The sequence below is a fragment of the Macaca mulatta genome, chromosome 17 (genome assembly GCF_049350105.2).
Source record: "Macaca mulatta isolate MMU2019108-1 chromosome 17, T2T-MMU8v2.0, whole genome shotgun sequence".
Classification (NCBI taxonomy): Eukaryota; Metazoa; Chordata; class Mammalia; order Primates; family Cercopithecidae; genus Macaca; species Macaca mulatta.
This window is the reverse complement of record NC_133422.1, coordinates 52,277,664-52,294,309: the sequence shown is the minus strand read 5'-3', so window position 1 is coordinate 52,294,309 and position 16,646 is coordinate 52,277,664.

Genomic DNA, 16,646 nt, shown 5'->3' with positions numbered 1-16,646 from the left:
CTCACAGAGTTACAGCTTTCCCCTCAAGAAGCCTTTCGCTAAGACAGTTCTTGTGGAATTGGCAAAGTGATATTCGGAAGCCCATAGAGGGCTATGGTGAAAAAGGAAATAACCTCAGATGAAATCTGGAAAGAAGCTTTGTGAGAAACTGCTCTGCGATGAGTGACTTCCACTCACAGAGTTACATCTGTATTTCGTGGATCTCTTTGCTAGCCTTATTTCTGGGGAATCTGAGAACAGATATTTCGGATCCCTTTGAAGACAATAGGGCCAAAGGAAATATCCTCCGATAACAAAGAATAAGAAGCTTTCTGAAAAACTTCTTTGTGTTCTGTGACATCCTCTCACAGAGTTGCCGCTTTCCGCTCAAGAAGCCTTTCGCTAAGACAGTTCTTGTGGAATTGGCAAAGTGATATTTGGAAGCCCGTAGAGGGTTATGGTGAAAAAGGAAATATCCTCAGATGAAATCTGGAAAGAAGCCTTCTGAGAAACTGCTCTGTGATGTGTGACTTCCACTCACAGAGTTACATCTGTATTTCGTGGATCTCTTTGCAAGCCTTATTTCTGTGGAATCTGAGAAGAGATATTTCGGATGCCTTAGAAGACAACAGGGGCAAAGGAAATATCCTCCGATAACAAAGAGAAAGAAGTTTTCTGAGAAACTTCTTTGTGCTCTGTGAAATCATCTCACAGAGTTACAGCTTTCCCCTCAAGAAGCCTTTCGATAAGACAGTTCTCGTGCAATTGGCAAAGTGATATTTGGAAGCCCATAGAGGGCTATGGTGAAAAAGGAAATATCCTCAGTGGAAATCTGGAAAGAAGCTTTCTGAGAAACTGCTCTGTGGTGTGTGTCTTCCACATACAGAGTTACATCTGTATTTCGTGGATCTCTTTGCTAGCCTTATTTCTGTGGAATCTGAGAACAGATATTTCGGATCCCTTTGAAGACTATAGGGCCAAAGGAAATATCCTCCGATAACAAAGAGAAAGAAGCTTTCTGAGAAACTTCTTTGTGTTCTGTGAAATCATCTCACAGAGTTACAGCTTTCCCCTCAAGAAGCCTTTCGCTAAGACAGTTCTTGTGGAATTGGCAAAGTGATATTTGGAAGCCCATAGAGGGCTATGGTGAAAAAGGAAATATCCTCAGAGGAAATCTTTAATGAAGCTTTCTGAGAAACTGCTCTGTGGTGTGTGTCTTCCACTCACAGAGTTACATTTGTATTTCGTGGATCTCTTTGCTAGCCTTATTTCTGTGGAATCTGAGAACAGATATTTCGGATCCCTTTGAAGACAATAGGGGCAAAGGAAATATCCTCCGAAAACAAAGAGAAAGAAGCTTTCTGAGAAACTTCTTTGTGTTTTGTGAAATCATCTCACAGAGTTACAGCTTTCCCCTCAAGAAGCCTATCGCTAAGACAGTTCTTGTGGAATTGGCAAAGTGATATTTGGAAGCCCATAGAGGGCTATGGTGAAAAAGGAAATATCCTCAGATGAAATCTGGAAAGAAGTTTTCTGAGAAACTGATCTGTGATGTGTGACTTCCTCTCACAGAGTTACATCTCTATTTCGTGGATCTCTTTGCTAGCCTTATTTCTGTGGAATCTGAGAAGAGATATTTCGGATCCCTTTGAAGACTATAGGGCCAAAGGAAATATCCTCCGATAACAAAGAGAAAGAAGCTTTCTGAGAAACTTCTTTGTGTTCTGTGAAATCATCTCACGAAGTTACAGCTTTCCCATCCAGAAGCCTTTCGCTAAGACAGTTCTTGTGGAATTGGCAAAGTGATATTTGGAAGCCCATAGAGGTCTATGGTGAAAAAGGAAATATCCTCAGATGAAATCTGGAAAGAAGCTTTCTGAGAAACTGCTCTGTGATGTGTGACTTCCACTCACAGAGTTACATCTGTTTTTCGTGGATCTCTTTGCAAGCCTTATTTCTGTGGAATCTGAGAACAGATATTTCGGATCCCTTTGAAGACTATTGGGCCAAAGGAAATATCCTCTGATAACAAAGAGAAAGAAGCTTTCTGAGAAACTTCTTTGTGTTCTGTGAAATCATCTCACAAAGTTACAGCGTTCCCCTCAAGTAGCCTTTCGCTAAGACGGTTCTTGTGGAATTGGCAAAGTGATATTTGGAAGCCCATAGAGGGCTATGGTGAAAAAGGAAATATCCTCAGATGAAATCTGGAAAGAAGCTTTCTGAGAAACTGCTCTGTGATGTGCGACTTCCACTCACAGAGGTACATCTGTATTTCGTGGATCTCTTTGCTAGCCTTATTTCTGTGGAATCTGAGAACAGATATTTCGGATCCCTTTGAAGACTATAGGGCCAAAGGAATTATCCTCCGATAACAAAGAGAAAGAAGCTTTCTGAGAAACTTCTTTGTGTTCTGTGAAATCATCTCACAGAGTTACAGCTTTCCGCTCAAGAAGCCTTTCGCTAAGACAGTTCTTGTGGAATTGGCAAAGTGATATTTGGAAGCCCATAGAGGGCTATGGTGAAAAAGGAAATATCCTCAGATGAAATCTGGAAAGAAGCTTTCTGAGAAACTGCTCTGTAATGTGGGACTTCCACTCACAGAGTTACATCTGTATTTCGTGGAACTCTTTGCTAGCCTTATTTCTGTGGAATCTGAGAACAGATATTTCCCATCCATTTGAAGACTATAGGGCCAAAGGAAATATCCTCCGATAACAAAGAGAAAGAAGCTTTCTGAGAAACTTCTTTGTGTTCTGTGAAATCATCTCACAGAGTTACACCTTTCCCCTCAAGAAGCCTTTCGCTAAGACAGTTCTTGTGGAATTGGCAAAGTGATATTTGGAAGCCCATGGAGGGCTATGGTCAAAAAGGAAATATCCTCCGATGAAATCTGTAAAGAAGCTTTCTGAGATCCTGCTCTGTGATGTGTGACTTCCACTCACAGAGTTACATCTGTATATCGTGGATCTCTTTCCTAGCCTTATTTCTGTGGAATCTGAGAACAGATATTTCGGATCCCTTTGAAGACTATAGGGCCAAAGGAAATAACCTCCGATAACAAAGAGAAAGAAGCTTTCTGAGAAACTTCTTTGTGTTCTGTGAAATCATCTCACAGAGTTACAGCTTTCCCCTCAAGAAGCCTTTCGCAAAGAAAGTTCTTGTGGAATTGGCAAAGTGATATTTGGAAGCCCATAGAGGGCTATGGTGAAAAAGGAAATATCCTCCGATGAAATCTGGAAAGAATCTTTCTGAGAAACTTCTCTGTGATGTGTGACTTCCACTCACAGAGTTACATCTGTATTTCGTGGATCTCTTTGCTAGCCTTATTTCTGTGGAATCTGAGAACAGATATTTCGGATCCCTTTGAATACTATACAGCCAAAGAAATATCCTCCGATAACAAGTAGAAAGAAGCTTTCTGGGAAACTTCTTTGTGTTCTGTGAAATCATCTCACAGAGTTACAGCTTTCCCCTCAAGAAGCCTTTCGATAAGTCGGTTCTTGTGGAATTGGCAAAGTGATATTTGGAAGCCCATAGAAGGCTACGGTGAAAAAGGAAATATCCTCAGATGAAATCTGGAAAGAAGCCTTCTGAGAAACTGCACTGTGATGTGTGACTTCCACTCACAGAGTTACATCTGTATTTCGTGGATCTCTTTGCTAGCCTTATTTCTGTGGAATCTGAGAACAGATATTTCGGATCCCTTTGAAGACTATAGGGCCAAAGGAAATATCCTCCGATAACAAAGAGAAAGAAGCTTTCTGAGAAACTTCTTTGTGTTCTGTGAAATCATCTCACAGAGTTACAGCTTTCCCCTCAAGAAGCCTTTCGCTAAGACAGTTCTTGTGGAATTGGCAAAGTGATATTTGGAAGCCCATAGAGGGCTGAGGTGAAAAAGGAAATATCCTCAGTGGAAATCTGGAAAGAAGCTTTCTGAGAAACTACTCTGTGATGTATGACTTCCACTCACAGAGTTACATCTGTATTTCGTGGATCTCTTTGCTAGCCTTATTACTGTGGAATCTGAGAAGAGATGTTTTGAACGCCTTTGAAGACTATAGGGCCAAAGGAAATATCCTCCGATAACAAAGAGAAAGAAGCTTTCTGAGAAACTTCTTTGTGTTCTGTGAAATCATCTCACAGAGTTACAGCTTTCCGCTCAAGATGCCTTTCGCTAAGACAGTTCTTGTGTAATTGGCAGAGTGATATTTGGAAGCCCATAGAGGGCTATGGTGAAAAAGGAAATATCCTCAGATGAAATCTGGAAAGAAGTATTCTGAGAAACTGCTTTGTGATGTGTGACTTCCACTCACAGAGTTACATCTTTATTTCGTGGATCTCTTTGCTAGCCTTATTTCTGTGGAATCTGAGAACAGATATTTCGGATCCCTTTGAAGACTATAGGGCCAAAGGAAATATCCTCCGATAACAAAGAGAAAGAAGCTTTCTGAGAAACTTCTTTGTGTTCTGTGAAATCATCTCACAGAGTTACAGCTTTCCCCGCAGGAAGCCTTTCGCTAAGACGGTTCTTTTGCAATTGGCAAAGTGATGTTTGGAAGCCCATAGAGGGCTATGGTGAAAAAGGAAATATCCTCAGATGAAATCTGGAAAGAAGATTTCTGAGAAACTGCTCTGTGATGTGTGACTTCCACTCACAGAGTTACATCTGTATTTCGTGGATCTCTTTGCTAGCCTTATTTCTGTGGAATCTGAGAACAGATATTTCGGATCCCTTTGAATACTATAGGGCCAAAGGAAATATCCTCCGATAACAAACAGAAAGAAGCTTTCTGAGAAACTTCTTTGTGTTCTGTGAAGTCATCTCACAGAGTTACAGCTTTCCCCTCAAGAAGCCTTTCGCTAAGACGGTTCTTTTGGAATTGGCAAAGTGATATTTGGAAACCCATAGAGGGCTATGGTGAAAAAGGAAATATCCTCAGATGAAATCTGGAAAGAAGTTTTCTGAGAAACTGATCTGTGATGTGTGACTTCCACTCACAGAGTTACATCTGTATTTTGTGGATCTATTTGCGAGCCTTATTTCTGTGGATTCTGAAATATCCTCCGATAACAATGAGAAAGAAGCTTTCTGAGAAACTTCTTTGTTCTCTGTGAAATCATCTCACAGAGTTACAGCTTTCCCCTCAAGAAGCCTTTCGATAAGACAGTTCTTGTGTAATTGGCAAAGTGATATTTGGAAGCCCATAGAGGGCTATGGTGAAAAAGGAAATATCCTCAGTGGAAATCTGGAAAGAAGCTTTCTGAGAAACTGCTCTGCGGTGTGTGTCTTCCACTCACAGAGTTACATCTGTATTTCGTGGATCTCTTTCCTAGCCTTATTTCTGTGGAATCTGAGAACAGATATTTCGGATCCCTTTGAAGACTATAGGGCCAAAGGAAATATCCTCCGATAACAAAGAGAAAGAAGCTTTCTGAGAAACTTCTTTGTGTTCTGTGAAATCATCTCACAGAGTTACAGCTTTCCCCTCAAGAAGCCTTTCGCTAAGACAGTTTTTGTGGAATTGGCAAAGTGATATTTGGAAGCCCATAGAGGGCTATGGTGAAAAAGGAAATATCCTCAGAGGAAATCTGGAAAGAAGCTTTCTGAGAAACTACGCTGTGATGTGTGACTTCAACTCACAGAGTTACATCTGTATTTCGGGGATCTCTTTGCTAGCCTTATTTCTGTGGAATCTGAAATATCCTCCGATAACAATGAGAAAGAAGCTTTCTGAGAAACTTCTTTGTGCTCTGTGAAATCATCTCACAGAGTTACAGCTTTCCCCTCAAGAAGCCTTTCGATAAGACAGTTCTTGTGTAATTGGCAAAGTGATATTTGGAAGCCCATAGAGGGCTATGGTGAAAAAGGAAATATCCTCAGTGGAAATCTGGAAAGAAGCTTTCTGAGAAACTGCTTAGTGTTCTGTTAATTCATCTCACAGAGTTACATCTGTGTTTCGTGGATCTCTTTGCTAGCCTTATTTCTGTGGAATCTGAGAAGAGATATTTCGGATCCCTTTGAAGATTATAGGGCCAAAGGAAATATCCTCCGATAACAAAGAGAAAGAAGCTTTTTGTGAAACTTCCTTTTGTTCTGTGAATTCATCTCAAAGAGTTACAGCTTTAACCTCAAGAAGACTTTCGCTAAGACAGTTCTTGTGGAATTGGCAAAGTGATATTTGGAAGCCCATAGAGGGCTATGGTGAAAAAGGAAATATCCTCAGATGAAATCTGGAAAGAAGCTTTGTGAGAAACTGCTCTGCGATGAGTGACTTCCACTCACAGAGTTACATCTGTATTTCGTGGATCTCTTTGCTAGCCTTATTTCTGGGGAATCTTAGAACAGATATTTCGGATCCCTTTGAAGACAATAGGGCCAAAGGAAATATCCTCCGATAACAAAGAATAAGAAGCTTTCTGAAAAACTTCTTTGTGTTCTGTGACATCCTCTCACAGAGTGGCAGCTTTCCGCTCAAGAAGCCTTTCGCTAAGACAGTTCTTGTGGAATTGGCAAAGTGATATTTGGAAGCCCATAGAGGGGTATGGTGAAAAAGGAAATATCCTCAGATGAAATCTGGAAAGAAGCTTTCTGAGAAACTGCTCTGTGATGTGTGACTTCCACTCACAGAGTTACGTCTGCATTTCGTGGATCTCTTTGCAAGCCTTATTTCTGTGGAATCTGAGAAGAGATATTTCGGATCCCTTAGAAGACAACAGGGGCAAAGGAAATATACTCCGATAACAAAGAGAAAGAAGCTTTCTGAGAAACTTCTTTGTGCTCTGTGAAATCATCTCACAGAGTTACATCTTTCCCCTCAAGAAGCCTTTCGAAAAGACAGTTCTTGTGCAATTGGCAAAGTGATATTTGGAAGCCCATAGAGGGCTATGGTGAAAAAGGAAATATCCTCAGTGGAAATCTGGAAAGAAGCTTTCTGAGAAACTGCTCTGTGGTGTGTGTCTTCCACTCACAGAGTTACATCTGTATTTCGTGGATCTCTTTGCAAGCCTTATTTCTGTGGAATCTGAGAACAGATATTTCGGATCCCTTTGAAGACTATAGGGCCAAAGGAAATATCCTCCGATATCAAAGAGAAAGAAGCTTTCTGAGAAACTTCTTTGTGTTCTGTGAAATCATCTCACAGAGTTACAGCTTTCCCCTCAAGAAGCCTTTCGCTAAGACAGTTCTTGTGGAATTGGCAAAGTGATATTTGGAAGCCCATAGAGGGCTATTGTGAAAAAGGAAATATCCTCAGAGGAAATCTTTAATGAAGCTTTCTGAGAAACTGCTCTGTGGTGTGTGTCTTCCACTCACAGAGTTACACTTGTATTTCGTGGATCTCTTTGCTAGCCTTATTTCTGTGGAATCTGAGAACAGATATTTCGGATCCCTTTGAAGACAATAGGGGCAAAGGAAATACCCTCCGATAACAAAGAGAAAGAAGCTTTCTGAGAAACTTCTTTGTGTTCTGTGAAATCATCTCACAGAGTTACAGCTTTCCCCTCAAGAAGCCTATCGCTAAGACAGTTCTTGTGGAATTGGCAAAGTGATATTTGGAAGCCCATAGAGGGCTATGGTGAAAAAGGAAATATCCTCAGATGAAATCTGGAAAGAAGTTTTCTGAGAAACTGATCTGTGATGTGTGACTTCCACTCACAGAGTTACATCTGTATTTCGTGGATCTCTTTGCTAGCCTTATTTCTGTGGAATCTGAGAAGAGATATTTCGGATCCCTTTGAAGACTATAGGGCCAAAGGAAATATCCTCCGATAACAAAGAGAAAGAAGCTTTCTGAGAAACTTCTTTGTGTTCTGTGAAATCATCTCACGGAGTTACAGCTTTCCCATCCAGAAGCCTTTCGCTAAGACAGTTCTTGTGGAATTGGCAAAGTGATATTTGGAAGCCCATAGAGGTCTATGGTGAAAAAGGAATTATCCTCAGATGGAATCTGGAAAGAAGATTTCTGAGAAACTGCTCTGTGATGTGTGACTTCCACTCACAGAGTTACATCTGTATTTCTTGGATCTCTTCGCTAGCCTTATTTCTCTGGAATCTGAGAACAGATATTTCGGATCCCTTTGAAGACTATGGGGCCAAAGGAAATATCCTCCGATAACAAAGAGAAAGAAGCTTTCTGAGAAACTTCTTTGTGTTCTGTGAAATCATCTCAAAGAGTTACAGCTTTCCCCTCAAGAAGCCTTTCGCTACACAGTTCTTGTGGAACTGGCAAAGTGATATTTGGAAGCCCATAGAGGGCCATGGTGAAAAAGGAAATATCCTCAGAGGAAATCTGGAAAGAAGCTTTCTGAGAAACTGCTCTGTTATGTGTGTCTTCCACTCACAGAGTTACATCTGTATTTCGTGGATTTCTTTGCTAGCCCTCTTTCTGTGGAATCTGAGAACAGATATTTCGGATCCCTTTGAAGACTATAGGGGCAAAGGAAATATCCTCCGATAACAAAGAGAAAGAAGCTTTCTGAGAAACTTCTTTGTGTTCTGTGAAATCATCTCACAGAGTTACAGCTTTCCCCTCAAGAAGCCTTTCGCTAAGACAGTTCTTGTGGAATTGGCAAAGTGATATTCGGAAGCCCATAGAGGGCTATGGTGAAAAAGGAAATAACCTCAGATGAAATCTGGAAAGAAGCTTTGTGAGAAACTGCTCTGCGATGAGTGACTTCCACTCACAGAGTTACATCTGTATTTCGTGGATCTCTTTGCTAGCCTTATTTCTGGGGAATCTGAGAACAGATATTTCGGATCCCTTTGAAGACAATAGGGCCAAAGGAAATATCCTCCGATAACAAAGAATAAGAAGCTTTCTGAAAAACTTCTTTGTGTTCTGTGACATCCTCTCACAGAGTTGCAGCTTTCCGCTCAAGAAGCCTTTCGCTAAGACAGTTCTTGTGGAATTGGCAAAGTGATATTTGGAAGCCCGTAGAGGGTTATGGTGAAAAAGGAAATATCCTCAGATGAAATCTGGAAAGAAGCCTTCTGAGAAACTGCTCTGTGATGTGTGACTTCCACTCACAGAGTTACATCTGTATTTCGTGGATCTCTTTGCAAGCCTTATTTCTGTGGAATCTGAGAAGAGATATTTCGGATGCCTTAGAAGACAACAGGGGCAAAGGAAATATCCTCCGATAACAAAGAGAAAGAAGTTTTCTGAGAAACTTCTTTGTGCTCTGTGAAATCATCTCACAGAGTTACAGCTTTCCCCTCAAGAAGCCTTTCGATAAGACAGTTCTCGTGCAATTGGCAAAGTGATATTTGGAAGCCCATAGAGGGCTATGGTGAAAAAGGAAATATCCTCAGTGGAAATCTGGAAAGAAGCTTTCTGAGAAACTGCTCTGTGGTGTGTGTCTTCCACATACAGAGTTACATCTGTATTTCGTGGATCTCTTTGCTAGCCTTATTTCTGTGGAATCTGAGAACAGATATTTCGGATCCCTTTGAAGACTATAGGGCCAAAGGAAATATCCTCCGATAACAAAGAGAAAGAAGCTTTCTGAGAAACTTCTTTGTGTTCTGTGAAATCATCTCACAGAGTTACAGCTTTCCCCTCAAGAAGCCTTTCGCTAAGACAGTTCTTGTGGAATTGGCAAAGTGATATTTGGAAGCCCATAGAGGGCTATGGTGAAAAAGGAAATATCCTCAGAGGAAATCTTTAATGAAGCTTTCTGAGAAACTGCTCTGTGGTGTGTGTCTTCCACTCACAGAGTTACATTTGTATTTCGTGGATCTCTTTGCTAGCCTTATTTCTGTGGAATCTGAGAACAGATATTTCGGATCCCTTTGAAGACAATAGGGGCAAAGGAAATATCCTCCGAAAACAAAGAGAAAGAAGCTTTCTGAGAAACTTCTTTGTGTTTTGTGAAATCATCTCACAGAGTTACAGCTTTCCCCTCAAGAAGCCTATCGCTAAGACAGTTCTTGTGGAATTGGCAAAGTGATATTTGGAAGCCCATAGAGGGCTATGGTGAAAAAGGAAATATCCTCAGATGAAATCTGGAAAGAAGTTTTCTGAGAAACTGATCTGTGATGTGTGACTTCCTCTCACAGAGTTACATCTCTATTTCGTGGATCTCTTTGCTAGCCTTATTTCTGTGGAATCTGAGAAGAGATATTTCGGATCCCTTTGAAGACTATAGGGCCAAAGGAAATATCCTCCGATAACAAAGAGAAAGAAGCTTTCTGAGAAACTTCTTTGTGTTCTGTGAAATCATCTCACGAAGTTACAGCTTTCCCATCCAGAAGCCTTTCGCTAAGACAGTTCTTGTGGAATTGGCAAAGTGATATTTGGAAGCCCATAGAGGTCTATGGTGAAAAAGGAAATATCCTCAGATGAAATCTGGAAAGAAGCTTTCTGAGAAACTGCTCTGTGATGTGTGACTTCCACTCACAGAGTTACATCTGTTTTTCGTGGATCTCTTTGCAAGCCTTATTTCTGTGGAATCTGAGAACAGATATTTCGGATCCCTTTGAAGACTATTGGGCCAAAGGAAATATCCTCTGATAACAAAGAGAAAGAAGCTTTCTGAGAAACTTCTTTGTGTTCTGTGAAATCATCTCACAAAGTTACAGCGTTCCCCTCAAGTAGCCTTTCGCTAAGACGGTTCTTGTGGAATTGGCAAAGTGATATTTGGAAGCCCATAGAGGGCTATGGTGAAAAAGGAAATATCCTCAGATGAAATCTGGAAAGAAGCTTTCTGAGAAACTGCTCTGTGATGTGCGACTTCCACTCACAGAGGTACATCTGTATTTCGTGGATTTCTTTGCTAGCCTTATTTCTGTGGAATCTGAGAACAGATATTTCGGATCCCTTTGAAGACTATAGGGCCAAAGGAATTATCCTCCGATAACAAAGAGAAAGAAGCTTTCTGAGAAACTTCTTTGTGTTCTGTGAAATCATCTCACAGAGTTACAGCTTTCCGCTCAAGAAGCCTTTCGCTAAGACAGTTCTTGTGGAATTGGCAAAGTGATATTTGGAAGCCCATAGAGGGCTATGGTGAAAAAGGAAATATCCTCAGATGAAATCTGGAAAGAAGCTTTCTGAGAAACTGCTCTGTAATGTGGGACTTCCACTCACAGAGTTACATCTGTATTTCGTGGAACTCTTTGCTAGCCTTATTTCTGTGGAATCTGAGAACAGATATTTCCCATCCATTTGAAGACTATAGGGCCAAAGGAAATATCCTCCGATAACAAAGAGAAAGAAGCTTTCTGAGAAACTTCTTTGTGTTCTGTGAAATCATCTCACAGAGTTACACCTTTCCCCTCAAGAAGCCTTTCGCTAAGACAGTTCTTGTGGAATTGGCAAAGTGATATTTGGAAGCCCATGGAGGGCTATGGTCAAAAAGGAAATATCCTCCGATGAAATCTGTAAAGAAGCTTTCTGAGATCCTGCTCTGTGATGTGTGACTTCCACTCACAGAGTTACATCTGTATATCGTGGATCTCTTTCCTAGCCTTATTTCTGTGGAATCTGAGAACAGATATTTCGGATCCCTTTGAAGACTATAGGGCCAAAGGAAATAACCTCCGATAACAAAGAGAAAGAAGCTTTCTGAGAAACTTCTTTGTGTTCTGTGAAATCATCTCACAGAGTTACAGCTTTCCCCTCAAGAAGCCTTTCGCAAAGAAAGTTCTTGTGGAATTGGCAAAGTGATATTTGGAAGCCCATAGAGGGCTATGGTGAAAAAGGAAATATCCTCCGATGAAATCTGGAAAGAATCTTTCTGAGAAACTTCTCTGTGATGTGTGACTTCCACTCACAGAGTTACATCTGTATTTCGTGGATCTCTTTGCTAGCCTTATTTCTGTGGAATCTGAGAACAGATATTTCGGATCCCTTTGAATACTATACGGCCAAAGAAATATCCTCCGATAACAAGTAGAAAGAAGCTTTCTGGGAAACTTCTTTGTGTTCTGTGAAATCATCTCACAGAGTTACAGCTTTCCCCTCAAGAAGCCTTTCGATAAGTCGGTTCTTGTGGAATTGGCAAAGTGATATTTGGAAGCCCATAGAAGGCTACGGTGAAAAAGGAAATATCCTCAGATGAAATCTGGAAAGAAGCCTTCTGAGAAACTGCACTGTGATGTGTGACTTCCACTCACAGAGTTACATCTGTATTTCGTGGATCTCTTTGCTAGCCTTATTTCTGTGGAATCTGAGAACAGATATTTCGGATCCCTTTGAAGACTATAGGGCCAAAGGAAATATCCTCCGATAACAAAGAGAAAGAAGCTTTCTGAGAAACTTCTTTGTGTTCTGTGAAATCATCTCACAGAGTTACAGCTTTCCCCTCAAGAAGCCTTTCGCTAAGACAGTTCTTGTGGAATTGGCAAAGTGATATTTGGAAGCCCATAGAGGGCTGAGGTGAAAAAGGAAATATCCTCAGTGGAAATCTGGAAAGAAGCTTTCTGAGAAACTACTCTGTGATGTATGACTTCCACTCACAGAGTTACATCTGTATTTCGTGGATCTCTTTGCTAGCCTTATTACTGTGGAATCTGAGAAGAGATGTTTTGAACGCCTTTGAAGACTATAGGGCCAAAGGAAATATCCTCCGATAACAAAGAGAAAGAAGCTTTCTCAGAAACTTCTTTGTGTTCTGTGAAATCATCTCACAGAGTTACAGCTTTCCGCTCAAGATGCCTTTCGCTAAGACAGTTCTTGTGTAATTGGCAGAGTGATATTTGGAAGCCCATAGAGGGCTATGGTGAAAAAGGAAATATCCTCAGATGAAATCTGGAAAGAAGTATTCTGAGAAACTGCTTTGTGATGTGTGACTTCCACTCACAGAGTTACATCTTTATTTCGTGGATCTCTTTGCTAGCCTTATTTCTGTGGAATCTGAGAACAGATATTTCGGATCCCTTTGAAGACTATAGGGCCAAAGGAAATATCCTCCGATAACAAAGAGAAAGAAGCTTTCTGAGAAACTTCTTTGTGTTCTGTGAAATCATCTCACAGAGTTACAGCTTTCCCCGCAGGAAGCCTTTCGCTAAGACGGTTCTTTTGCAATTGGCAAAGTGATGTTTGGAAGCCCATAGAGGGCTACGGTGAAAAAGGAAATATCCTCAGATGAAATCTGGAAAGAAGATTTCTGAGAAACTGCTCTGTGATGTGTGACTTCCACTCACAGAGTTACATCTGTATTTCGTGGATCTCTTTGCTAGCCTTATTTCTGTGGAATCTGAGAACAGATATTTCGGATCCCTTTGAAGACTATAGGGCCAAAGGAAATATCCTCCGATAACAAACAGAAAGAAGCTTTCTGAGAAACTTCTTTGTGTTCTGTGAAGTCATCTCACAGAGTTACAGCTTTCCCCTCAAGAAGCCTTTCGCTAAGACGGTTCTTTTGGAATTGGCAAAGTGATATTTGGAAACCCATAGAGGGCTATGGTGAAAAAGGAAATATCCTCAGATGAAATCTGGAAAGAAGTTTTCTGAGAAACTGATCTGTGATGTGTGACTTCCACTCACAGAGTTACATCTGTATTTTGTGGATCTATTTGCGAGCCTTATTTCTGTGGATTCTGAAATATCCTCCGATAACAATGAGAAAGAAGCTTTCTGAGAAACTTCTTTGTGCTCTGTGAAATCATCTCACAGAGTTACAGCTTTCCCCTCAAGAAGCCTTTCGATAAGACAGTTCTTGTGTAATTGGCAAACTGATATTTGGAAGCCCATAGAGGGCTATGGTGAAAAAGGAAATATCCTCAGTGGAAATCTGGAAAGAAGCTTTCTGAGAAACTGCTCTGCGGTGTGTGTCTTCCACTCACAGAGTTACATCTGTATTTCGTGGATCTCTTTCCTAGCCTTATTTCTGTGGAATCTGAGAACAGATATTTCGGATCCCTTTGAAGACTATAGGGCCAAAGGAAATATCCTCCGATAACAAAGAGAAAGAAGCTTTCTGAGAAACTTCTTTGTGTTCTGTGAAATCATCTCACAGAGTTACAGCTTTCCCCTCAAGAAGCCTTTCGCTAAGACAGTTTTTGTGGAATTGGCAAAGTGATATTTGGAAGCCCATAGAGGGCTATGGTGAAAAAGGAAATATCCTCAGAGGAAATCTGGAAAGAAGCTTTCTGAGAAACTACGCTGTGATGTGTGACTTCAACTCACAGAGTTACATCTGTATTTCGGGGATCTCTTTGCTAGCCTTATTTCTGTGGAATCTGAAATATCCTCCGATAACAATGAGAAAGAAGCTTTCTGAGAAACTTCTTTGTGCTCTGTGAAATCATCTCACAGAGTTACAGCTTTCCCCTCAAGAAGCCTTTCGATAAGACAGTTCTTGTGTAATTGGCAAAGTGATATTTGGAAGCCCATAGAGGGCTATGGTGAAAAAGGAAATATCCTCAGTGGAAATCTGGAAAGAAGCTTTCTGAGAAACTGCTTAGTGTTCTGTTAATTCATCTCACAGAGTTACATCTGTGTTTCGTGGATCTCTTTGCTAGCCTTATTTCTGTGGAATCTGAGAAGAGATATTTCGGATCCCTTTGAAGATTATAGGGCCAAAGGAAATATCCTCCGATAACAAAGAGAAATAAGCTTTTTGTGAAACTTCCTTTTTTTCTGTGAAATCATCTCAAAGAGTTACAGCTTTAACCTCAAGAAGACTTTCGCTAAGACAGTTCTTGTGGAATTGGCAAAGTGATATTTGGAAGCCCATAGAGGGCTATGGTGAAAAAGGAAATATCCTCAGATGAAATCTGGAAAGAAGCTTTGTGAGAAACTGCTCTGCGATGAGTGACTTCCACTCACAGAGTTACATCTGTATTTCGTGGATCTCTTTGCTAGCCTTATTTCTGGGGAATCTTAGAACAGATATTTCTTATCCCTTTGAAGACAATAGGGCCAAAGGAAATATCCTCCGATAACAAAGAATAAGAAGCTTTCTGAAAAACTTCTTTGTGTTCTGTGACATCCTCTCACAGAGTGGCAGCTTTCCGCTCAAGAAGCCTTTCGCTAAGACAGTTCTTGTGGAATTGGCAAAGTGATATTTGGAAGCCCATAGAGGGGTATGGTGAAAAAGGAAATATCCTCAGATGAAATCTGGAAAGAAGCTTTCTGAGAAACTGCTCTGTGATGTGTGACTTCCACTCACAGAGTTACGTCTGTATTTCGTGGATCTCTTTGCAAGCCTTATTTCTGTGGAATCTGAGAAGAGATATTTCGGATCCCTTAGAAGACAACAGGGGCAAAGGAAATATACTCCGATAACAAAGAGAAAGAAGCTTTCTGAGAAACTTCTTTGTGCTCTGTGAAATCATCTCACAGAGTTACATCTTTCCCCTCAAGAAGCCTTTCGAAAAGACAGTTCTTGTGCAATTGGCAAAGTGATATTTGGAAGCCCATAGAGGGCTATGGTGAAAAAGGAAATATCCTCAGTGGAAATCTGGAAAGAAGCTTTCTGAGAAACTGCTCTGTGGTGTGTGTCTTCCACTCACAGAGTTACATCTGTATTTCGTGGATCTCTTTGCAAGCCTTATTTCTGTGGAATCTGAGAACAGATATTTCGGATCCCTTTGAAGACTATAGGGACAAAGGAAATATCCTCCGATATCAAAGAGAAAGAAGCTTTCTGAGAAACTTCTTTGTGTTCTGTGAAATCATCTCACAGAGTTACAGCTTTCCCCTCAAGAAGCCTTTCGCTAAGACAGTTCTTGTGGAATTGGCAAAGTGATATTTGGAAGCCCATAGAGGGCTATTGTGAAAAAGGAAATATCCTCAGAGGAAATCTTTAATGAAGCTTTCTGAGAAACTGCTCTGTGGTGTGTGTCTTCCACTCACAGAGTTACACTTGTATTTCGTGGATCTCTTTGCTAGCCTTATTTCTGTGGAATCTGAGAACAGATATTTCGGATCCCTTTGAAGACAATAGGGGCAAAGGAAATACCCTCCGATAACAAAGAGAAAGAAGCTTTCTGAGAAACTTCTTTGTGTTCTGTGAAATCATCTCACAGAGTTACAGCTTTCCCCTCAAGAAGCCTATCGCTAAGACAGTTCTTGTGGAATTGGCAAAGTGATATTTGGAAGCCCATAGAGGGCTATGGTGAAAAAGGAAATATCCTCAGATGAAATCTGGAAAGAAGTTTTCTGAGAAACTGATCTGTGATGTGTGACTTCCACTCACAGAGTTACATCTGTATTTCGTGGATCTCTTTGCTAGCCTTATTTCTGTGGAATCTGAGAAGAGATATTTCGGATCCCTTTGAAGACTATAGGGCCAAAGGAAATATCCTCCGATAAAAAAGAGAAAGAAGCTTTCTGAGAAACTTCTTTGTGTTCTGTGAAATCATCTCACGGAGTTACAGCTTTCCCATCCAGAAGCCTTTCGCTAAGACAGTTCTTGTGGAATTGGCAAAGTGATATTTGGAAGCCCATAGAGGTCTATGGTGAAAAAGGAATTATCCTCAGATGGAATCTGGAAAGAAGATTTCTGAGAAACTGCTCTGTGATGTGTGACTTCCACTCACAGAGTTACATCTGTATTTCTTGGATCTCTTCGCTAGCCTTATTTCTCTGGAATCTGAGAACAGATATTTCGGATCCCTTTGAAGACTATGGGGCCAAAGGAAATATCCTCCGATAACAAAGAGAAAGAAGCTTTCTGAGAAACTTCTTTGTGTTCTGTGAAATCATCTCAAAGAGTTACAGCTT